The following is a 24,615-nucleotide window of genomic DNA, read 5'->3' as shown; positions in this document are numbered from 1 at the left end:
GAGTACGTCGTAGCACGAACAACTTGCTCGCAATTTCGGTCACGTTTGCGAGCGAAAAGTGCGCTGCGAATTTATAGCGACGGTTTCATATAATTTTTCGACGATTCGCGTCGATCGACCCGTTACGCGGGAATCGTCGATCGAATTCTCCGCGAGATTGCTTCGGTCGTATCGGGAATCCGACTTTCCGAAACGATTCGCTGGTGATTTCGCGAAACAGCGAAGGGTGGTTAGGTATCGATTAGTTGCCTAAGGTGGCCGCGTAAAATGGAATACTCGGTTAGATGTAAATCTTTGTGAAAGGAAGTGGTTGTTTTCTCGAAGAAAACGTTTTATTACCGGGGCGTTGGATCGTCGTAGATCGAAGGGCGTTGGATGACTCGTTGGAACAACGGTATTCGTTGTACCTTGGGTCGAATCGGTTAATCGGTGCAGACAATCCGTGGGGTACCCCGTTCCTTAATCGTGGGCTAATTCAAAGTTATCTCGCCGTAAGTCGTCTAGTTAACATACAGAGTTGGCTATCCGCGGGATACAGTCTCGTCGTCAAACTATCGTGGAGTCAGGGAGTAGAAGAAGCACGCGTGAGACGGCGCGGCCGATTCCGCGGAGGGCCATTAAGAAAGTCGTTGAAGCGGTGGAGCTGGCAAGCAGAATCTGTGAAATTTAAATTCGACTAGTCGAGAGGACGAGTGAAACGACAGGAGCTTGAAAGAGAAGAGAAAAGACTCTGTAAGAAGAAATGAAAAGTAATCAAAAATATAAGCAGATACGGAAACAGGAATCCGGCAAACAAAAGTTTATTCGATACGGAGACAATTTTGCGAGAGGAATGCAGTCTACGCGGAACGAGACGAAAATACAGACAACCGGTAGCTTCGACTCCGCAGGAATTATAAACCAATGGTTTCGCTCGCAGCGGTGTTCCACTTTCCGTTATACCCTCGACCACCTTCCGCAACCTTCCCTGCCGTGCGAACGACACGTTATTCGCACGGTTACGAGCTACTTCCAAAGTTGGTGTATCCAAGACCCACAGCATTTAGGAACCATAGCCGGCGGTGTCCGCGGCGTCGTTCTTCCCCTAATCCTTCGTGTCTTGTACCAACACCGATATTCCGCTGGTGGTGTACCAGGGTCGAGAAGGAGGAGGTGAAACACATTTCTCTCGTAGATTTGTCCATTTCCCGTATTCTTCTTTCATTTCCTCGTATCCACCCTCGAATGTATATAGGTCATCGATGCAACGAATATCTCCTGCGTCCTATTCGCGACTACGGTTAGCAACACGTCTCGTCGAATGCGGAGAAGATTAAAACGTGTTCTCCGTGTTTGCCAGAGGGCAAAAGCGTTGAACGTTCGAAGATTCGAGATCGAGACACTAGCGCATTCGCGCGCTCGCGTACTCAACCGAAAACAACAAGTTCCCGTAGGTTCGCGATAGATTAACGTAAACCAACATTCGCGGCGATTCTCCAACCGAGTAAGATGAACGGAACGCGGGTTAGCCGGGGCCGCAAAATCGCGGGAAAGACTGTGCGTGTAGCTCGTAACGTAAACCGTGTGCAGGGAGCCGCAACGATGTGCGCTTGTTGATGTAAAGTTACGACGCGCCCAGGAACTGGATCGGAGGTTGGAGGGCGAAGAGACGACACAGACCACCTCGAGGATTAATACATAGACGCGATGCACGGGTTGTACCATAGTTGGCTGCGTACAGATACGGTTATGGCGCGTGCGGTTTGAAATTGGTTACATGCATCAGAGGATGCAACACACCGCCGCGCCGTCTTCCATTCTCTCGGGTTCTCTGTCTGCCGCGCGAGTCCGCCGACGATAATGCCGCCCCGCGTTTCCAGTATCGATTAAGCATTATCTCTTAACTAGAACGCCGTCGGAAACCCACGTTTCTCGTTACCCGAGACTATGGTCCAACGTCCCCTTTGCCGGAAACCTAGACGTCCCTCGAGACGCTCGGACCAGATTCTAACGCGAGAGAGAACAGTCAATCCTTACTACCGACAACGGTTCGCTATCACCGGATGGATCCTTTCAATAGCTGAGAACCCAGCCTTCGAGGCCGACGTCGATCGGACCGTCTTGGGATTCCTTTAATTTCGATGTAATCGGTGCGAGAAGAGCAATTACTTTCTCGTCGACGTCTCTTCTTCTCTTTAGTTGCTGGTCCCTCGAGAGAAAAGGAATCGGTACCGCTTGTATCGTGGCTCGAGGATTTGCTGCGGGACTACGCTTCGTGATTTTCCGTGAACGGACGCTTCGACCGATGTGGCTTATCTCGGCGCGTGATAAAATAATTAACATAATTTTCTCGTAAAAGAGAAGCGTGCGAGAGAGACTTTGAGACGACAAGGGATAATAATATTTGAACCGGTGAACGCGTATCGCGAAGGATATTTTTGCCTTCGATTCCGATTTCGTTTCACCGAACGATCTATTCTTGGGAAAGCTTCGTTGTTCTCCGTGACGCGTTCCTCTCCGTTTCCGGACCTTATCGTCGTCGTCGTCGTCGCCGCCGCTCAGTGGGTCGAGTACACGGTTAAGAGGGTCTCGTTTATGTATAATAAGTTCAGGTTAGGTATCCGCGTCTCTTCTAGACTCCACTTAAGTACGACTCGTCCACTCTCCTCTTCTTTTCCTCTCTCTTTGAACGACGACGACCTCGTGGAAGAGGTCCTACAGCGACCAGACCATAAGCGCGAGCTTTCGGAAGGAACAATTTTAGCTTCGAGTAACGTTCGAGTAACTTGTGCAACGACACGTGTAACCACACCTGTTAAGACGTATCTATAGCGGTACAGTTTCGATACACGAAAGGCTACTTGGTCCTATAATCCGCGCGTTCGAGCCTTTTACCCTCCCTTGCCAGGGAATTTGAATTCCGTTTGGAAACGTCGATAGCGGTCGAACAAGAACGCATGACTTTCGAGGGGATTCGAATGCCGCGTTTATCGCTCCCCGAAAGAATACGGAGCATTTGAATTCTGCTCGATGGCGGTGTTAGCGGTGGTCCTCGAAAAAAACGAGAGCCATTCGAAGGATTAGAAAACTACGCGACTGTGTCAGAGGTGACTGAAAAAAAAACGAACCGTTTCGAAGGATTCGAATACCGCTGGGTTTCGTGATGGTGCACGTGGAAAAACATGGACCAACCACCGAATAGAAATTGTGACGTTTTGTATTTAATATTATCGAAAAATAATTCGCCGATGGAACAACAGACGCGTTACGAATCGTAACGGGTAATATCGCGGAAAAGGGAAGGAAAATAAAACGGATCGAATAGAAAGCGAAGCACGCTAAAGGCGAAAGGAACGCTGAACGATATCGGTACGCACGACAGGGGTGAAATATCCTACGGGGCAACGTTGTTATGAATTTTATGCTTATCGATCCCTGCGATATTGCTGATAAAAGCACCGTAGCTACTCTCGGCCCTACTTGTTCGGGTTTCCATCTGGTTTCCGACTGTTGTTCGCACCCCGAGCTATCCGCGTGTACCGCGGTGTGTTTCGCAATGTCGACCAACCTCTCTTCCTCCTCCGATCGATCTTCGATGTAACGAGTTCAGTTGGTGATCCGGAAAATTGACGCTTCCGGGTGGAACCTCGGTTGACATTATTTTGATCGATGTCGAACAGGGAGTGGTCAACCCCGGCAATGGGATTTTCGGTGCGAACGTGGAAGAGTGCAAAGGGTACGCGAACATTTGCAAACCGATTTGAAAATGAGGGTTAATTCGCGGAGAAATACAAATTACTATTTTACGAAATGAAATATTTCGAGCGAAAGGTAATGTCAAAGTTTGCGTACACCGTGCTACGTGGCAGATTCGAGGCGGTAAACGCGACTCGTCGCTCAACTACTTTGAAAACAAGGTAAGAGCAAAGGAACAATTTCCGAGGCGACAAAACTCGACGGTTAGACGCGAACATCGCTCCTGCAAGGGGATACGTAACAAGACATCCTCGAATGGCGTTCTCTATCGCGAGAATGTACGTCCTGTTCCAGTTCTCTGTACACTCATTCCTTTTTTCTCTCGCGACTTTTTCCGCTCCGCCTTGTTCTCCTCGACCTAGTAGTAATGGAAGTTCCAATTGGAACAGCCGAGAGCGAGCTTCCCCCGATGGAAAAAATACGAGATTTCGTCCTCCGTACCACGGGAAAAAGAGCTGGTCTCGCGTAAAGAGAAAGGTATGCGCGCGCCAACATTTTCGGGCGCGCTCGCGTGTTTACTTTTACAGGTCGAACCGCGATGGTTGTATTATCCTAGTTTATCGACCTCGCGATATATCGAAAAACGAGATTTAGACGGTAAATGAATCGATGCCTTGCGATCGCCGCGAATAAAGAAGAATAGCGGTAAAGATCGCAGCAATCGCAAAATTGAACGCGTCCTCCTTGTTTGCTCTCAAATTCGGATCCTTTGTAAGGGGTTTCGCGTTGACGAAAGGGGGGCGTGGGTTACGCGAACCTCGTCCCAAGAGCTTCGACGAGAACTCGGCTCCAAAGAGTGTCTTTTTTCGTCCCTTCGTGCAAACTCCGCGACAAGACGAAAGATTGGGAACGGGAGCGAACAGCAACAAGGGCGGAAGGGAACAAAGAACCGAGCAAACATCGAGCGAATAGAATGTCCTATGCCGTGTTTCGATTATTCTCCGGGTAGCTTCTTTCTTCCGTCAAGCACGGCACGAGGGTGCGCCCTTTCAATCTCAGCCCTACGCATCCTCCGTTGATCTGATCTCCGCTTTTCGCTATTCAGCCGTAATCAAGCTGTACGAGTCCACCGTGGTAATTATTTCACGTTACAACTAAATATTCCGAGCCTCTGGATCGATTTGCGATGGTGTAGCAAATTAAACACTCTTCAACGGTGAATGGTCTATTTAACGACAAATAGAACTACGTCCCATCAAACTTGTACCTGCGTACGGCATCGAAACCTCTTTCCTCCGCCGTTTCCGAACGTCCATCGTGCCGAGGGTCGAACGGTCGAATGGTCGCGACACCGCGTTGTTAACGAACCATTCGGTGGCCGCAGAAAGAGCTCGCAGTCGAGGAAAAAAAATTACTGGATTTTCCCGTTGTTCCGGCACAGATGTCCGGGCAATTTCGTTGAAATGCAAACGAGCGACGACTAACGCAATTTTCGTCGTTACGTAAGGTGTCCCAGGAAATGCAGCCACGCCGCTAGAATTCAACGAAAATAATCCTCGGAACGCTATATAAATAGACTCAGCCGTTCCATAACGAAATTTTCAATTACGCGTTTGAAGAACCCCACCAGTTCTGATTTTCTTCTATTTCGCGCGACGACCTCTGCTCTCGCTCTCTTTCACCCTCGTCTCCTTCGTCTCTGTTCTCGTTCTCGCGGTTCCACGTCTTTCGCATTTTCTCCGACTCTTTTCAAACTCCGTTCTCTCTTCGTACCCGGTTTGCCCCGCATTTTTACCCACCAACCTCTCCGCCTCTTTCTTTCCCAGACGTTTGCGAACTGCATACAAAATGCTCACGGTGCCCAGCCGCCAGCCGCCAGTCGCCAGCCACTAGCCTGCCAAATTGGATTTCCCCAAAAAATGGCCGCGGACTGTTTCGCAAGTCCTTTCCACCGCCTTAACTTCTTTCTCCTGGTTGCCACGTTGTTCCACGGACACGAGCTTGTTAGTCGAATCGTTCTGCACGCTTTGGCACGGTACTTTCCTTTGCTCGAGGACCGCTCGTGTCAAGTCTCCGTACGGAGAAATTGATGCTCGGAAATTGGGAGATCTACGGACGCTACGAATGTTTCGATGTTCGACGCGTTTCTTCCGAGATGAATTTACGGTTATAAAATTCCGTTATCATCGCCAAGTCGAAACAAATCGTTTTTCGTTATTCTTTTGCAACACGAGCGGATGAAAAGCTCTGACGACGAACGAGTGAATGATGAAAACGAACTGGTTAATTAAGCAAGAGAGATTCGCGCGGAAGGTTGAACGATTTCGTAACAACTTTTCAAAGTTAACCGCGAAGCACCCACTTTCCAAATAACGAACAGCTCTTAATTCCACGGTACTCTAAAAGCTCTAGCGAGAATCGCAAGTTTTTCTAAGGACGAACAGAGTTCCTAAATGAGCTAATATCTTCGCGAAGATCAGAAAATTCTTTCGTACAAAGACGTCGCGCATTACCCAACGTTGCATTTGCATTTCAAATGTTCGGCCGTCCAAGCACTGCGCCAAGTTTTTAACAGGATCAGCGTAATGCGGCGAGAAAAACTCGAGCCGAGGCGTCCACTCTCGAAAGAGATTGCCCAAAAGCGTCCCGTGGACTGTTTTTAATCCGTTTTCATCGCGTGACGCCCCGTTTCACCGTTTTCCGTCCGTCGAACCGCCAGTGTGAACTTACGTTTCATCCGCAGTACAAACGGAATATTTTTGCCGGCGAAATGAAATTTTTAAAAATAAGATAAGCCGTCTCGCAAACGGCGCCCTTTTATGCTCGTGCTCGATGTTTCACGAGCAGTCAGTCCTTCTAACTAACCACCGACGCGATCGGATTGAAATGGAAAATCACAGGAATTTTTAGTTGATGTGATCGGGCGTGTAACGATTTCGTCCAATTTCCAACTGTATCGTAACGTTTAGATCCCACTCGTTCCTCGATCTTGAGAGTCGGTCAGAATTCGGTGTCCCGAGCTGGAACAAAAAAAAATGTGGCGATTCATCGGAGGAAAGTCGGACGACGAGAGAATAAATTTGAATGCGGTGTTCGCGGCTCCGGCGCGCGGCGCGCGGCGCGGTGCTACCGTAATCGAATGATATTCAAATTTAAATGCCCGGCGCAATAAAGTGTTTAAGAATTTAAAACTTTATTTGACTTTCAGAGTGACTTTTCTCCGTCACCTCTCCCTCATGATCCACCCCTCTGCGTTCCTCGACGACCGTCCGGCTGCAATTCCGACTCTTACTTCCACCTTACGACCCGACAAAAACGAAGAGTTCGCAGTTAATTTCGCATTTCGTCGCTTTTACCGTCTTCCTGTCCCTCTGTTCGCGACCTTCCTCCCCGAGGGGTGTTAATGGGCCCGTCAACCGGAAATAGCGTACTCGTTCTCGCGAGTGCCGCATTATTTTCTCAACCCCTTCGCTTCTCGTTCGAGTTCTACTGTCGTTATGTATCCTCCTGCGTAATTTTGCCGTTCCCATTTCAAAAATGAACCCTCTGTACTCGATAAAGGACGCAATCGATGCACCGTCGAGGAGCAAAATTTTGTTGCGTGAAATAAATTTAGACGCGTCTGTGTATGCCGGTATTCGAGCGTAACGATATATAGACGCAAATAAAATTATTCCTTATTATGTTATTTCTACCGTCGTTCTCTTCTCGTCGTTTCCAGCGACGCGCCGGCTGGCCGGAAAGGTTCGAGCGGACACTGATTGGCTCAGACTGCAGCCTTTCTCCCTTTTACTTTTCACTCCGTCGAGTTCTCTCCTTCCCTCTCTTCGACGCCATCCACGAAAATATTTGCCCGTGCGCACCGTCGAGAGGAACGTACCCTCGGAATTTTCCCTTCGTTTCTTTTTCCCTCCGGTTGCCTCTCCTCCGTCCTTTCCGATTTCTTCGCTTTCTCTTCTGGCCTCGGACGCCTAGCGAACCTTGGAATCGCGCTGGAGTCCATTCTCGTCCTTATCGGAACGGATAACTTAATTCTACCGCGTTCGGCAAATCAGGGGAATTTGATTTCGCGAGCCCGATCGGATACCGATTAAAAACGAAACGCTATTTTTGTGACCGCAAACCTTTCGACGCTAGTCGCTAAACTGAGAGGAGGGGACGCCTTTCCATGTACGAGTGCACGGAGTAGTTTCGGAAGCTGGGAATTTAAGTAAAAATTTCTAGCTCGGTATTTCGCTAAGATTTTCAAGTCGATTCGTGTCCTCGTTAGTTGTTCGCAACCTAGATTCGCCGCGATATATTCAAACGTCAGGAGCGGGCCACGTAACTGCCGTGAACCGAAAGTCTCGATAACCACGAGACGGGGTTCTGTTCGTTTTGCAGCTAGCTTTCCTCGTTCCAGGAGCAATTTCGAGCGGCGTCACGGCAGGCAGCTGGGAGAAGTTAAAATAAGAAAGCGGCAAGAAAAGGCAAACGAGCCGGTAGCGCCTTATTACCAACTCGAGACAACTTCCACGGAGTCAAGAGACTGCCGGGAAACGGGGATTCGCGGAGACGGTGGAAAGAAATTGGGAAGAGAAGAGCGGATATAGCACGGGGGGCGAAACGAGTTCAGGCGAAGGCCCCGCGGTGCATCTCGAAATCCCGTAGGAAGTAGACACAGCGTCTGCCGTTTAATTTCACTTCCTTATCTCGGACTCCGTATAATCCAGCGGGCTGCAATTTCCCGAAGATCCTCGAGATTTCTCGCGCACAACGTTCCGCGTAGCCCTTCGAACTGGAATTTCACGAATCATCGTAGAACAACGTCTAAGGACGACTATGAACTCGGTTAACGACGTTAACAGGTTTTTTGGGTCTGAGTTGAGGCAATTGTTATCACAGTTTTACATTCGATAGGATCGTCTCGGAAGTAGTAGCTTGTCGGAATTTTATTAAAACGATTACTCGAATGAATTTTGTTCCAAACGCGTTAAATACTCGAATTACATCCTCTGTTCTTTTCGTAGCAGCGCGCCACGGCGAATCGATACCGCGTCGCCCATAAAATTCCGAATTCACGAGTCCACGGTACGCGAACGCAACCAGCAGCGCGCGAGGCGTGACTTAAAAACCAAGAGATAAATTGAAATTCTCCGATACGCGGCATGCTTTCCGAGGTGGCATTTCTATTTGCAACGTAGAAACGAAATGCGAGGAAAAGAAAAACAAGTGCCGCGTCTGGGAACGATGAAAACGAAGGACGAGAAACGCTAAAGGTATGGCGAACAGCATGCAAAGCTGCTGCTCGAAAGATGCTCGAAGGAAGGAGAACGGTGAAATCGAAAAGCATAATAATGCGAAATTGAACGATGAGGTTCAATTTTCGAAGTGGATCCAGACTTGAATGTATGGCGATTCGAGGGTTCTGGGAGAAACGGAGGTTGGCGAGTGTGCGGACAAAATACGAGAATGAAAATAGAATCACTCCATCGGAGAGTTTGTAAAATAATTTATATCTATTTATATGTTTATATATATTATTATATGTTTCGCGATTTCCAAAGTTTGAGACACACTGTTCCAAACGACAACCTGGACATGGCGCGACACGCGCAGCAGCTTAGAAATTTTCCAGTGTTCTCCACGAGAGGGTAGCGGACCGATCGCGATACGATCGAATAAAAGTTAATTCGAGGATTCGAAACCGCCGCGGAGCGGAGTCGAACGGAGGTGAGATAAATACAGCGTTGGAGAATGCGAGCGCTCTCGTCGAACCAATTTCGCATCGTCAACCAAATTGCGCGCTTGTTGACGTCAAGTCCGCTTCCGTTGCACCCGATTGTTATTGCTTTTCAATGATACACCCCTTTCCAGCCTCAACGGCAGACAGGAAATACCGAGCTTCCTGCCTCGTTTTTTTTTCATCCGCTTACTTTGCGGTACACCCTCTGTCCGTCTTCCTGCGTCATTGTTCGATGGTAGCTGTTTATTCGCTTCGAAACGTGTAACGTTGCGTTGTGTATCTGTTGGTAGATATCTGTTGGATCAATCTCATTTACAACCAACGAAAAACTAGTGACGTCGAATGAAACGTACGTCATCCTCGAAAGTTGTTCGAGAACAGAAACGAGCGACTTTTAAGATTCGTACTTGACCTGAAATACTTGGTGTAGCAAGTACCGAGATAACGATACGAAGGGAACTCGTAATAACTTATTTTGCTACCTTCGAGATTGGTAATGTTCGAGTACCGTACCACTACGTAACCAAGTTAAAACTTGTGCTTTCCGGTGTTTTCTTTCTCCAGTAAAACTTGGTCCCTTTCTCTGTTTCCGTCCAAATTGTTTCTTCCGTTCCAAGGATTACCAAGGATTACCGAGCTTTGCAAGCAGAATTCTTATTGTAACGTAACTGTAATTGACTCGAAGAACGTTTCACCGGATGAAGCGCGGATTAGTTTCTCCTGGAATCGATCCGTTGTTCGTGAAACGGAGTCGCGGCAAAGGGTTCCCTCGCGGTTGCATCGCTCCGATTGACCTCGAATCGCGAAGATTCCGCGTGTCGGCATCGCAGACGCGCATAATTAACGGGTGTCAAGTGTTGCAGAACATTGACCGCCTCGAGTTTGCCGAACAGACATGCCAGCATGCCCCACGTCCCGAACCTAATCCCCTCTAATGAATTTACGATCGATCCGAGTGACTAATCACGAAGGGGACAGGGACGAGGAAATGGGGATGCTCGGTGCCTGCTCCACCGTGAAAGTTTAATTTTACTCGCGCGATAATTTACTCGTTCGCTTGACGAGCGGTTTCGTTAGCGAAACAATATTTCCTTGCTCGTTTTGGTAGAAAAATCGGAGAAGGATTCGTAACGTATAATTGTATAAAATTATGATCGCGGAGCGAACTTTTTCCTAGGAGCTTTGGAACGTTCCGAACTAACTGCTAGCTTCTTCCTGGCGCGGGCGAATGGAGAATGCATTTTCGTAGATAAGAGAAAATCCGACGAGTTCCTAGGCTTGTCGCGCGCCCGAAGAAAGATAATTTCAATCCCGAGACACTGATTCCCCTCCGCTGACGAGGGTTTACGAGATTTGCAATTCACTTTCTCGCAGAGTTCTCCGGCGCGAGCCAATTTAATCTACACGCAGATCTCGGTCAATTAATGAAACCTTGGAATATTCACCCATTGGCTGGAACGTAGGGATCGTTGAGTACCTCCTACCGAGGTATCAGACGTTACTTTCGAGATTCAATTAATCACAGAGCTTGGCGAATTTACCGTTCCATCGCATCGGTTGTGCGACCAAGAAATGGAATGGAAGCGAAGATGTTGGAAAGAGTGCGATATTTTAGGGCTACACGAATATTCGTCTCGATCGTAAACGTTGGAGTATAGGTAGCACGTAACATTGGATCAATCCGAAAAGTGGGAAAGGTATAACGAGACCACGTACGATCTTACATGAAAACTTAGAACCAGCTATCGATGTAATAAACGTCTGCCAAATTGGAATTGTAACGGATGATGGACGTTGCGATTCGGGCTGTAGCGACGTTTGCCTCGTCTGCTACGAAGAGAAACGTTCGACGGCAAGAGAACGTCGATTCCATGATATTTTCGCAGGGTGAACGGGATTGGTGTAGGTAAGCCAATCGACGCGTTCCCGCGGTAATTGGTCCGTTTTGGTGCCTTTAACTGACAAATAAATTTACCCTGGCCGGGGCCAGCGAGGGCTGGACTCTCGGGCTTCTTTAATCGAAGATCGTACAATAAAGAGAAGGCCGAACTCGGCCGACCCTTCGCATTTCTTTTATTTACGAGCCTTTGCCGTTGCCAGCAGGAGTCTTGAAAATTGAAACAAAGTCAACAGTAGAACGATAATAGCAGGGACGAATAAATCCGATTGTTCGTTTTCGCTCGATTCCGAGATTAACGATAAGAAAGAACGCCTGATGGTCCATGAATAACTCACGGAAAACATGCTATAATCAGCTTGTAAATGCTCCTGATTAAGTTATTTATTGTCACAAATATCCTTTGTTTACACGGACATGCGATGAAAAATAATCGACATTGATACGTGGCAAGAATCAACGCGTTACGCTCTTATGCGAACGTGTTAGATGAAATCACCCTTCCACGGTATCGTTCTTATCGCTGATTCGCGTCCCCTTTCAACCGGCTCCAAGTTTTCGCCGAACAGCGTGAGAATTCGTGTCTAGAATACGGAATCTTCGACAGCTCGACGAACGCCGCGAGTTTACGCGAAAATAATAGTCCATCGGGGGAAGTTGGACAGCCGCCGTCTGTTCTCGACCGTTCAACACCCCATGTTTCTGCATTTTTTTTTCCTTTCCGTTCACCGTGGTCGTTTCCGGTCGATCTTTCGTTCGTTAGATCGCGTATCACGAACTCCGCCTTGGTGGTCGAATTACAAAGTTCCGTTGTTTATCGCTCGCCGGGAAACAACTGGGACCACCTGGTGCGCGTCGGCCGGGAGTTTGGCTTGTCGAACGCACGCGAAATGAAACTGACCGCGAGAAACGGGGATCGTTACTTTGCTGCGGTTTCTGCTCATTCGACGTAAAGGAATGGTCAGGTTATTGTTGTCGTGGTCGATTTTATCGCGCTCGATAACGAAAACAAAGCAGGGGAATAATTGTATTCAAGACTCGTCGATGGTCGATCATTGGCAAACGATGTATTCGGGAGACGATATCCGGAGACTTGCGATGGGAATTTCATTTCCTGTTTCATATATTTCATCTCGCCGCTCTGAATAATTCCGCGTTTCGTTCATTTGATCGTTAGCCTCGATGTACTCGTATGTATTCGAATTGGCTTAATGAAAATTGTTTCGACGTTCGTATTAATAAGTTTACAAACGTTATAGGCTCTTCCCGGTCGGCTGTGTTTGAATTTCCCATTTTAAATCATCGCTCGATCCCCATCCGGCCTCTGTGTTCGCCATCATCCACCCCAACCCTCTGTCGAGATAATTACAGCGATCGAAATAAAGCAAAAACGAGCGAACAAAGGGGAATGGAGACCGTAAAAATAGCCGAAGAACAAATATATTCGACTGGAAAAGAGCGTGTATCGAACTCGGGCGTTTGCGGTGCGGTCGTTTTTACAGTCTACTGTTCCCTTCGTTTTCCTCATTTATTTATCGTCGAGTGCTCGTTGAAGGAGGAATCCGACACCTTTGAATCGAACCGTTGGGAAGATACGAAGATCACAAGTCGTTTTACCTCGTTAAACTGTTACGTACTTTGTTATCCCGAAAAAGAGAATCCTAAACTACTACTCGGATCGATGCACCCGAAATGAAGGAACAACGATCCCAGCGAGACGAGCATCGAAAAAGGCATCATTTTTTATGATATAATTGTCAGGCAACGCGTTCAACGGCGGCTCGCGTTACTCTAGTTGTTGACGGCGAGTCGCGTAAAGATCGATCAACGTTTGAAACCCTTGACGGCCGAGGGAAAAATAATCCGCCTCTTGGGTATTCTCTTGGTGTATTTTTTGGGAAACGATGAGGGAACAAAGGGCTCCCTGGGAAGTGGATCCTCGAGTTTTGCGACGATTTCTTTGAAGCGGTTCGAGACGAGGCTCGGATCAATATTTCGGATGAGACTGGTCGGAATCAGAGTTAGCCGTTGCTCGAATAAATTTCTCTCGAATTTACGAGCAGAGTATTGTATACATAGATCATACTTGGCTGCTATTTAAATTCTGTTCGGTGAATTTTCAATGTACGCAAACTTGTAATTTATATAGATAGAAATTTTGTCGCGTACAGGCGACGAGGCCGCGCGATCTGATACGACTCTAAGTGGAAAAGGTAAATTATGGTCGGACGGATTAACCAAATCGGATCGATGAAAAACTTTCGATAGACACGAAACGATCCGCATTCATCCCGCTCGATTACAGCCTGTTTTCCGGCGGAATGCTTGACGCTCGCCAATTTCTTCCTGGCAATCAATACCCATTGTTCAGAATTCGTGTACAATTTGCCGCGTGCCAACCTGTCCCGTGCTCGCGAGGGGACTATTGATTTCTGCACTTTCCCGAAGAGCCTCTCGAACCAATTCGTTGGAGCTGCTCGCGCGCGAGCTCTCCCTCTTTCGTCTTTTCTCTCTCGGAACGAGAGGCGTGACTTTAATGGCGCGAAAAAGTGGCTTTCGAGACGCGTGAGGTTCTCCGATTTCCTTGTATGATTCGTGGGCTGCATCCCTGGGTCCTGTACTTGCCGTTGCGAAGAGCACGCGGAAGGTTTAAGGAAAACGATCAATATAAACCTTGGAAAACAAATCGTATACGCGATCGGAAAGCGATTATTCCAAGTTTGGATTGCGGTTTCATTGTTACCATTTGGCGTTGCAGAATTTCCACGGTTACGCGACCCGATCCTCCGATGTGTTCGTACAGTAGCGAAAATTCGTAGAATTCTGGGCGAGGACGTGGCAATTAAAAGCGTATTCGTGACACGTGGCTCGGTCACCATCCACGCTGTCGGCCCCGACACGCCGCAGCACTGCCGCGTAATCCCGGAGAATGAAATGAATTATTCATTCGTTCGAGACGCTAAACTCGATACTCGCATCCAGCGAGAAGGCGAGAAGGCGAGAAAGGAGAAAAAGCGGAAAGCCATTTGTTTCACCGAAAGCTGGAAATTGGAGGTACCACCCCTTCGCCGACTACGCTCGTCGTTGTTGATCGACCTACCTTTCGACTCGAATCCAGAAGACGAATCCAACGTTAGCTCGATTCGCTTTCGAACCATATTTTATCCGAAAAATCGCACGTTGGATATCGTTAAGGTAGCCGCATGCTTTTACACGATATTCAGTACGCCAGTCTTTCCGTAAAAAATGCGTAAAAATTCATGGCTATTAAGGGGTCGTAATTTTAGTAATTTCTCTGCTCTACTCTTTATTTCTTCTGACCACGACTCGCGAATAAGACGAAGCGCAGTTCGATGTTAGATCACGAGGTCTTACATCGAGCAAAACGAAAATCCAACTAGGGAAGATCCTTCTCTCAGGGCCAATTGGACAGTCCATCGGTTCACCGACAAGAACGCTTCTTTGGCAATTAGAGGAACTTTTTTCGATAAAAAGGCTGCCGTTCCGATGCGTATGTCGAAGGGTTTAGGCGTTGGATGGTCTTTCCGTGACGATCCAGTCTTGGATGCAGGTTTCTCGTTCTTCTCGAAACGTGCAACAAGGAGAATACAATCGGTGAGTATTTCGATTAATGCTCGGACTTAGCGCCGTCGACGCGCACGATTCTCGGTAACGTTTAAAAAGGTGGACGTAAAAATATGAGTCCGAATTTTTCCAAGGTTCTAGCGTCCGTAATTACGGATCCCGGAGGGAGCCGGTAATTGGACTAGATGAAAAAAGATGCTGCGCAAAGAGAGTCTCCTTCGCGATTAAATGGCGGCCGTTTGCGAGAACGTTGGTCAGGGCGATCCTGGTCGGAGAAAAACTGCGTCGTCTCGACGTTCATCTGCAGTTTCGCGTAGCTCTGCAAGACCCGTGACCTTTGAGATCGGGCGGAGCTCCCGCGTTAGTGATCGACGAGGATCGATTACCACTTTTGGTAATTGGACACGTTTCTAGAATCGCTCGGGAGGCGGTTTTCGAAGCAGATTGGTTCTTCGGCACGGAACAATGGAGCAGGAGAATTTCGTAACGACGAAAGCGATACAGGGGACAATTGATTAACGTCCCAGTTTCCTTTGTCGCCGTGTTCCGCGACAACAGCGAATTTGTCGGAGAAAACCGTCATGAGACGCACGGATAGAACGACCAAGCGCGAGGGGGTGTTCCTATTTTATCTGGCTTAAAGCCTGCCAGGGATCTGAAGCGGCCTTTTCTTCTATCCGGTTACTCGTACAGCCCCGAGCGACAGACTCGAGCTCTGAGCGACGTCGTTTGCCCGCAAACAACGTACTTTACGCAATCCCTGGCCCCTTTTAACGATATCAATTGCAAGTTGAGAGAAAAGAAAGGCCAGAGTCTCGCGCGTTAGATATCGAAACTTGTCCGATACGTTAACGCGACGTTTTCGTATCGATACGCATCGGTATAGAAAAGTCTGTCGTTCAATTGATTTCTGTCGAGACAGACGCGATCGCGTACTCGTATTTTTCCAACAAAACGTCGCGCTCGCTTGACTTTCTAGAAAGATTCCTCCACGGCGGTCGTGGCCAAAGAGGATATAAATGCCATGGAGGAAAAGGGTAGAAAAAAATTTCACCAGGGGGCAATTGAATTATTCCGGTCATGGACGGCCGCGAAGCTGTCAGTAGAGGCAGCCTGTTCGTGTCAGACGCGGCGGCGTAGCTCCTACGTCTGACTTTGTCAGCAGTTCCGATCGGAAGCGGAGCTTTTCCCCTGACATTTATCCGCGTCCGTGCACATAATTTTCCATTTGGTCGGTGGACGTCGAATATCGTGCGTGTGCTAAGCCAGAATTCGTGACATCGTACACGTCGAGAGGAATCGGAGCGGAAATAGATGCGAATCGGAAATAAAAATAGATTTAACGCGTAATCTTCTGACGTCGTGAATTACGTTACGCGAGTTACGTTATTATTCGGGTTGGAGCGGTTCGGGATGAAACAGCATTATAAATCTCGTCGAAACATGGAGCCTGTGACGCGATCACCGATTAGATGACAATGTATAAATCTAGAATTTTTTAAAACTACGCGATATTAATTTTCGTTGTTACACTCCATCTACTGAACCGAAACAAATTCGTCAAAGGCGGAGTGATTTCGTGTGAACAGTTTTCAACAGATCGCGTAAATAATTCGCTTTCCGCCATGACGCGCTCTGGAAACATTTATATAATTAGGCGTTATTGTCCGTTAATAGCTCGCCATCGGAAACAGAACTCGCAGAGGAAAGGCTTCGGGGGAGGGGGGATACGCGTGTTGATCATTTGGTGAATCGGTGCAACGAAATGGGGCTTTGGAGCCGGCGGCGGACGATGGTCGACCCTTCGATTGTTAATTCTATCGCGTCGAACGCGAAAAGTCTCCCCTTCGCGCTACAAAACCGAATCGGCCGAAAGGGTGGCCGAGTCGAGAACGTCGATATCGAAGTCGTTATCGCGTGGCCGGGCAACGAGCACGAACATTGACACCGGTCTCCGTCTCGCTTCGAGTAATTTAGCTAAATTAGCCAAACAGCCGCGCCAATTTTCTCGCGGCCCCAACGGCGAATCTAAACTTATCGGAGATCGAAATTAATTATTCGGAGGAATCCTTTTCCTTTCTGAAACGGAACGCATATTTTCATGGCATCTTTTGAAATTAAAAAAATGTTTTCCTTTATGCTTCGTGAGTAACAGGTACTTAAATTAGAAAATCAACATATTTGTAAAGTGCTCTTGGTTGCGCAAACCGAAGCTTCGTAAACTTCACGGTAGACCCTACCCCTAACCATTCTCGCTTCCATGTGTGACACGTGTTTGTCACGGTGCTATGTGAAAGTAAATAGCCTTCGTTACACGATATTGCAAAACTAATAATTTTTGAAAAGCCAACGATTGTCAGTTGACTGATTGTGAGAGGAATGGTTGCAAAGACAAGCCGAGGTTGCGAGTAGCGTTTTTCCTTGACAAATTGCAGAGCAATTGACAGAGGTAATCGACGTACGATGAAACGTAATTCAACGAACACTATTTTATCGTAGAATATTAAACTGAATCAGGAAACGCGGGTGCCCGATTATCTCGAATCAAGGGAGACGGATCGCGGCAAAGATCGTTAACTATTGCCCTCGCGCTTCCAACTAAGTGGATTAACGCAATTCTGAGCTATTAAAATCCTCGTAATCTTGCCAGGTGGCTATTATCCGCAGGCTCGACGCGCGGCGCGACCATGAGATTATGTTTCTTGATAATTGCGATCGATCGGACGGGGAATTGGCGGCAAATTACGAGGAGAACGTGGGTCGCCAATTGGAATTCGTCCCCTGTGACTTTCCGCGAAATACGAGTTTAAACATACGTTCTCATATATATTTGTTTAACTCGTTCTCGACTTTCCAGGGCCGATCGAACAAATTACTCCCTCCGATGTCTCGTTGGCGTAAGTTTGACTAAAGTCGACGCGCTAGGTGATGGAAAACGTACACGAGTCCAGGCTGCTGATCGCGCTACAGCCTCCATATCTCTCTTACACTCGAACGCGACCGGATCCCCACAAATTTATACGAACGGTTAGTTCCGGGGTAGTTTGAATGGCGCCACCTCCGCTGGAATCAGAGTTTCCATCCCTTCCATCCCCGTGATTCGACCAGCCAGTTTCGCGTACCTCTCTTGCTCTTATCCACGATTGCGGCTCGAATCAGGCGAGTCGCAGGTCTCGAAAGGTTGAGCTAGGTCGGTCGTAGGTTAAGCCGGGATAAATACAGCCTCATAACTTGCTCTCTCCTTTCCTGTTTCTGGCTCACCTTTGCCTTCGTCTTCTCGCGTGCTACTCGTCCTTCCCGTGATAGTTCCGTTGAATCGTCCCTCTTTAACTCCGGACTGTTCTCCATCCTGTGATTTCGATCGTTCTTCTTGGCTTCTCGAATCCGACGCGAAGTCTCCGTCCCTTGGATGCTCCGGCAACTTCTCGAGCCTGGAGCACCGCGTGTTCCGAGATTCTTCGACGCGATTCCTCTGATTCCTCTTCCATCTTTTCAGGTTCTCCCGACTTTTTAAGATCGTTATTCCGGTTTTCTTCGCGATTTTATCGTTTGGATGTTATCGCCTATTTTCTGAGTTTCTCGAGTCTCGCGCAGCTCCCTCCTTCCGTCTTCTATCAAAGTTTTTCAAGTCAAACGCGACCTTTTCTTCGAGCTGTTCAACTACGACACGATTGCCTTTCTATTTTTGCAAGTTGGCCAAATTTCTCGAGCAAGATCGGATCTTTTTCCCATTGTCGTTCGATTCTTCGTCTTTAACGAGAGATCGTTCCGTTGGTTTCGCCTCTTCGTCGACAATCCTTTTCGAGAGTTGTTTAGGTTCGCTGCGATCTCTTCTCCTCTCTACCGGCGTGTTTTCGTCGCGGTTAAGGTTAAAATCGTGTTCACGTTTTTACAAAATCTCTCGACTTTGTCTCCGTCGCTCTCGAGGAGCAGATATTCTTCTCGAGATTCTCCGTTGGACGGGTTAGGGTCTCCTTGGCACACCGTTCGGAGCGAGCCGCTCGAGCGGAAAAGTGGCGTTTGAGGCTCGCAACGTGCTCTGCAAGACAAATTAAGGCCGGTCCGAGGGCTGCCCGGGAAACGAGAGGGGATTTAGCGACGTCAAAGAGGCGGCTGGCCACTCGACCGTGAATTATGCAGGATTTTCTTAAGATTGCTCTTTAACGACTTCGTCATCGCGCCTCTGCTCGTGCATTCGATTAATTTCTTTGGGATTACGGGTCGGTGATTAAAGAATGCCTCAATTTTCGCAGCAGGAAATTTTATTTGATTATTTGTTTTTACGGTAGTCGGTAGCCCTTTCCACTGAAATAAGACTAGCAAGATGTAACGTTTTCCAACCTCGTAATATTTACGAATATTTGTACGCGTACCGTTTTAAACTCGAGACTGCGATCGTTGCGTTCCGATGAAAAAAATTAAGGATTACGTTTATCTCGTATTATACGTAATATATACATAAACTACAACTTGTTCGCCCTCGGCGGTGAGAAAGGCGGGAAACGTTGATGGAAACCCGGACCTGGAAACAAGGCTAGTTCCTTTGGCTGGTGGAGGGCAGCTGCCGTAAAACCGGTATAAAGCTCGCGTTTAAAATTAACGATTCGTTCCTCATTTTTTTCAGCACTCTTTTTTCCTTTCGTTCCGGAGCCACTCGGTACGAAATAAAATAAGAGATTTACCATGCGCCGAGAAACGCATCAAAATTTCGCCAGCTTCAAACTTCAGCACAGGCTGACCTATAAACAAAAGGCGTGTTACGGCCAAGGACCGCAGGGAAACGAGCCATTAAATTATTTAACTCCTGGTAAATTAGATCTTACCGCCGCTGGGCCACGGCAACGTTCTCTGGAACAAGGGTCCGTCGGGAAGCCAAGGGAAACGTGCGTTTGCAACGCCAGCGTCGACGTCGGTATTTCTCTACCTTTTCGAGCAGACGAGAAAAATTCCTGTCGCTTTTTACTCGGCCTACCTGCAAGCGAAGCGAATCCAATTATTCCCAACCCATGCGCAGACGCAATTACGGATACCAATTTCAGTAATGTCCCCCAAGTGAACCGCAACTGCCCCGGGAAGCCTACAGCGAAACTATTTTCAGTCGAGGGATTCGTAATCGGGGTGGTCCTCGGCGATGGTACCCGCGTCGAGCGAGCTGGGAATGATTCGACAACAGAAACTGCTAAGCGAATGGAAGCGAATATTTTTGTCCCTCGAAAGTAACGCGTTGCAAGCGCAATCGCTAAGCCAGCGTTTAGCGATACCCTAAGAACAAGGAAGGATGATAAACAGAGGAAACGAGGAAATTGAAATTCTATTCTCGTTTCCCGGTGATAGCGCGTAAAGCCGATGCTGTTATCCTCGAACGCGAGAAACGAGCATCGAGAAGAGCCCAGGGTGGTGGGAAAAGACGGAGCAAATTCTCGTAGTTCTCGTTCTCGTTCTCGTCCTCTCGAGCTTTTCGCAAGAAGAAACTTTCCGCGTTCGCGAAGACGAGTCGCGACCCTAGGTGCAGTTACATCTGGATAGAAACAATCCGAAGGATCGCGTCGCTGAAATGATGACGTGCGAAAACCGGTAGGACGGTGCGACGACAGAGGGTAATTCCGACCTCGTTGGAATTTCGTGCGGCAATTAAATTAAACGTCCCCTTGCATACCGAAATGTTCCTTCCTTCCCCTTGATGTGCGCCTACGTGTGCACGGAATGCAACAAGGTGCTCGTTGAACAGCTACGACGCGCGGGATGGTGCGACCGGATGCCATTCGCTTGCGAGATTTCTTGACAATTACAGCACAAAATTCGCTGTAACGTTACGTTACGACCAGGTCGCGGTACGAGACGCTCTAATAAGGTCCTAGTAGAAGACTGTAGTAGAACCGACGACGCTTCGATGCGAACGACTCTCGGCCAATTGAAATTTTCGTTATTAAATCAAGCTGGAACTTGTAACAGCTTTCCGATGACTCTTTCGTCGTCTATTAACTCTAAACCACCGCCCTAGCTCGAGGATCGATCGGTCTTAATCGATCTTGGAATATTCAGCCGATAGTCGGCAAATATTTGCCACGTCGCGAACAGCGTTGTCGGCCTTAAGTGAAATTAGAATTGCTTTCGTTTCTTCGAAATCGATCGACGGAAAAGTGTAGTCTCCGAGCGTCCAGGCGAGCTAGATGTAATTATGTAAATGGCGTGAGTGCATTGCAAGACGTTCCAGTCGCGAGACCAGGTTGACTGTATCGATCAACCCGGCGTTAACGTCGAACCGAGGCAACGCTAATTACAACCCGGCAAGAAGGATGTGTTTCGCGTTTAGGCTATCGCGACGTGACATGCTTTTATTAGCGCTCGTCGCTCTTGGTTAATCCCACCGGTTTAAAAGCTGCTGGCAACCGTCAAATTAACCCTCTAGCGAGGCAGAGCTCGATGCGTCCCGATCGAATCTCGTTTCGGGAAGGAACGAGAAAAGATTCGAGAAAGGACAAAGATTAACGACGACTTTCGTCGGATTACGCGAATTACGCGAGCGGACAGACCAGCCAAGTTTCGGGCCAGAGATCGTTCCGTAGAAAAAGTGTTCGATCCCCGACTAACCGCGGTCAGAGATTATTTCGTGTCCCTTAAAACGACACTTCGGAGAAAGCAGAGCTGGCCGAAGTCCAGATAAACGTCTCATTTACCGTCGGACGGGTTTCTTTTTTTATCTTCTTCTCACTACCATGGCGACAAGGAGAAAATTTTTCGCGATTCCTTGGCGCTTTGTAATTCAAGGTAGTCGCTGGTGACAGGCGACGGCGTTGAACCCGATCGCGAGATACTTGTATTACTTTCGAACAAATCGTTTCCGAGTTATTCGTTTAGTAATGTAGAACGATTAATCGAATTACGCGTTACATTGTAACGAGATGCGGTCAATTGGTCAAGAATGGTCGATTCGTAACGATACATTGTAGATGCGGAAATCGATATATGCTTTGGCACTTCGCTAACGCGACGATAATTAACGCTAGCCAGATATTACACGTTCGCGACAATGGAGTCTCGTGTCCTTGATGTCGGAGTGTCTTTGTGCCGATTAACAATAAGCATCCTGGTAATTAGCGGTGGAACGTGACTCGCATCGACGATGCCCTCTAGGCTTAAGACAATTCAACCGCTGATCGCATTGCGGCAAGTTTGTTTGCAAAATTTGAATAGCTAACTAATTAGAGCAAATTCCATGATAACGATCGTTTCGGAATAATTGATATTAGGTTGAGCAACCGCGATTACGATAATTTCTCGTTAAAAGTTTTTTTCGAATCGAATCGACGGGTTCGGTCGACGTTCCAACATCGATCGTAGCTCTGATCAGCTCAATCGGTATTATCTAGCCCGGGACTGGGAGGGTGGGGGTTGCTCGCAGAGCAGGAAACGACATTATTTACGGGTCGGCTCGAATCAGGCGACTTCATCCAGCTAAGTATCGCTGAAATTGCAACGGTAACTGCCGGCTAGTGTTACTTCAATCTGCATAACAATTGGCCGAGCATCGGGCTGGCTGGACAGCCGGATGGATCTCGAGGGTGGCGAGGGAATAAATTATTTGGCCTTGACACTCGCGTGCGCGCGGAACGCCGATGAAAATTTATGACGACAGCTCTCAGATAGAACGGTCCGAAAAGGGAGGTACGGGGGGGGGGGGGGGCGGTGGTCGAAACACCGTGACGCGTACACACGAGCGAAATTTATAGGAAAAGAGAATCTTCTGGAGAAAGAGAGAACGAGATTACGAACGAGAGTATTCGAATATAGTGGACTTTTTTACACAGACTTCTGTTAGGGTAGACTTGTATATAAAACTCATTTAGTCTTCGCAAAGAAAAAAAATAAAAATTCAAGGACAAACCTTTCGCGTTCTTTGATCCGAAACAGCAACGAAGCGCGAGAGAACAGTCATCGACAAACGGATGTATGTGTAGACAGAACAAATTGGAGAGACACCGTTGGAATCAACGAAGGGATATCGAACGCTGCGGGATTTCGAATCCCTGGTCCCGTCGCATCTCCTCAACCGATCCCCGAGACTCTTCCGTGGTTTCTTTGATTTCTCGTTTCTCGATCTTTTCTACAACGTAGAATTCTTCACCGGTCTTTAGCCGTTCGTCTGAGTTTTCGACGATCATCTTCAACCGACCGATTCCGGTCCCGAAATTCCTCCTTTTTTCTTCGGTCATCCTCTGATCTCTTCCGAATCCAAGCATCTCTCCTTGGTCGTTCTTTCAGCATCCGCTTCAACGTTGATCACTGTTTCCGTCCGTCCGATCGATAGCACCCGTACAGCTCGACCGTTTTTCTCCAGTCTTTCGTCTTGGAATCCTCTCAAAAGAGTTCAAAATTCTTCGAGCTCCCGATCGTTCTTCATCCACTCGTGTCTGCGTTCGTTCGTGATCCGGCCTGTCTAGTTGGAGCTCCGTGGGTTTCTATCGGGAGATCTTCTCGTTGCACGTCGAACGCGCAGAGCCGTTGATCCAAGAGGGCGCAGGTGGATAGCATGCGTTCTGTCTGAGCTGCGGATCCACCGACAGGCTTTGTAACCGAATCATTAACGGGAAGCGAGTGTACACAGACCGTGGCGTTTAGTTTCTAATCGGGATGTTCATGGGGGAATTAACGGGGCTCTTGATCTTCGAGGACTGGAATTGTTCCCTTGAAAACGCTTTACCGTATCCGCGCTGCCGTAGGTAATGCAAACGATGATAACTCGTACATCGTGTAACGCCGCGATCGTCTACGAGCGTCTGTATCTACTTTGACGCGTTCAACCGAAGAAGAACATTTGCGAAACGTTCGACGCCGAGATCATTTTTACTTTTCGATTTTTTTTACTTTTTGGTATATTCGAGCAAAAATCGTAATATTTATCGTTCACCGATTTACTCCATACGTACCGACAATTAACGATTAAACTTGGTCGAATTTCACGTAGAACGCCTCGGCAATTCTGAGCCACTATACTATGAATGCCCGCATCTACTTTGACGTACCAAACTCTGCCACCGTACCTGCGAATCCTGCGATGCTTTGGGAACCGACGTCTGACCAACCACGGCGTAATCTACTTAAACATTTCACTGCAACCGTGGGCATGGCCGAACACGTCCGTTTCAGGAATAGACGTAAAATCGCGTTTACAAGAACGAACATATCTTACGAAAGGGATCACGCGCGTAATATTATTTCGAGAATTTTATTTCGTTGCTTTTTCTTGTATTGGCGTATACGAAAGGTTTGCGTCTCTCAAACCTGATATTAACGACGCGCAATCGAAGCAAGTAAGACATCAGGCGAAGATTTACAAGCAAGGGAGAGGTACCTTGACCGAGGATAGGCAAAAAGGAGCAGATTTTATCGTTCACCCGTGGCTACGATTTCTCGATCGTATTTTGGGTCTGAGAAGAAGGAAGAGAGTGTCCGACCTTTTTTTCGGGATATCCTGTTCGCCCTCGAATCGACGTTCCCCTTACACCCTAGTGGCGGCCTATATGTATGGAAAGGGGTGGATACGGCCGCTGTGCGTTCGGAAGCTCGTTGTTTCGTCTGCGCCTGATGGTTATTTTAAAATTGTCTACCCAGAGGAAGATTGATGATATTTTGATAGACTCCGGAAAGCTGGATACATCTGGTGCAACTTTCTTGGCGATCGGCGAAGTATACGATGGGTCTGTCGCTTCAGCGCGGGTCGATCTCGTCTTGG

At 47.9% G+C, this 24,615-nt stretch overlaps 1 protein-coding gene and 1 long non-coding RNA gene across 4 annotated transcripts in view; one reads left to right on the top strand and one right to left on the bottom strand.

The window, feature by feature from the left end:
* Window positions 1-24,615, top strand: part of LOC128886276 (uncharacterized) — a 120,124-nt gene that overhangs the window by 37,392 nt on the left and 58,117 nt on the right. The window lies entirely within an intron of this gene.
* LOC128888424 (uncharacterized) lies at window positions 19,171-23,626 on the bottom strand. Its single transcript, XR_008460260.1, has 3 exons — window positions 22,768-23,626; window positions 19,706-19,854; window positions 19,171-19,621 (listed from the first exon to the last, which is right to left on the bottom strand). It is a non-coding gene; the product is annotated as an uncharacterized LOC128888424 (long non-coding RNA).

This window comes from Hylaeus anthracinus, unplaced genomic scaffold, assembly GCF_026225885.1.
Source record: "Hylaeus anthracinus isolate JK02 unplaced genomic scaffold, UHH_iyHylAnth1.0_haploid 0, whole genome shotgun sequence".
Taxonomy (NCBI): Eukaryota; Metazoa; Arthropoda; class Insecta; order Hymenoptera; family Colletidae; genus Hylaeus; species Hylaeus anthracinus.
The sequence above is the reverse complement of the archived record's forward strand: the minus strand, read 5'-3'. Positions and strand labels throughout refer to the sequence as shown.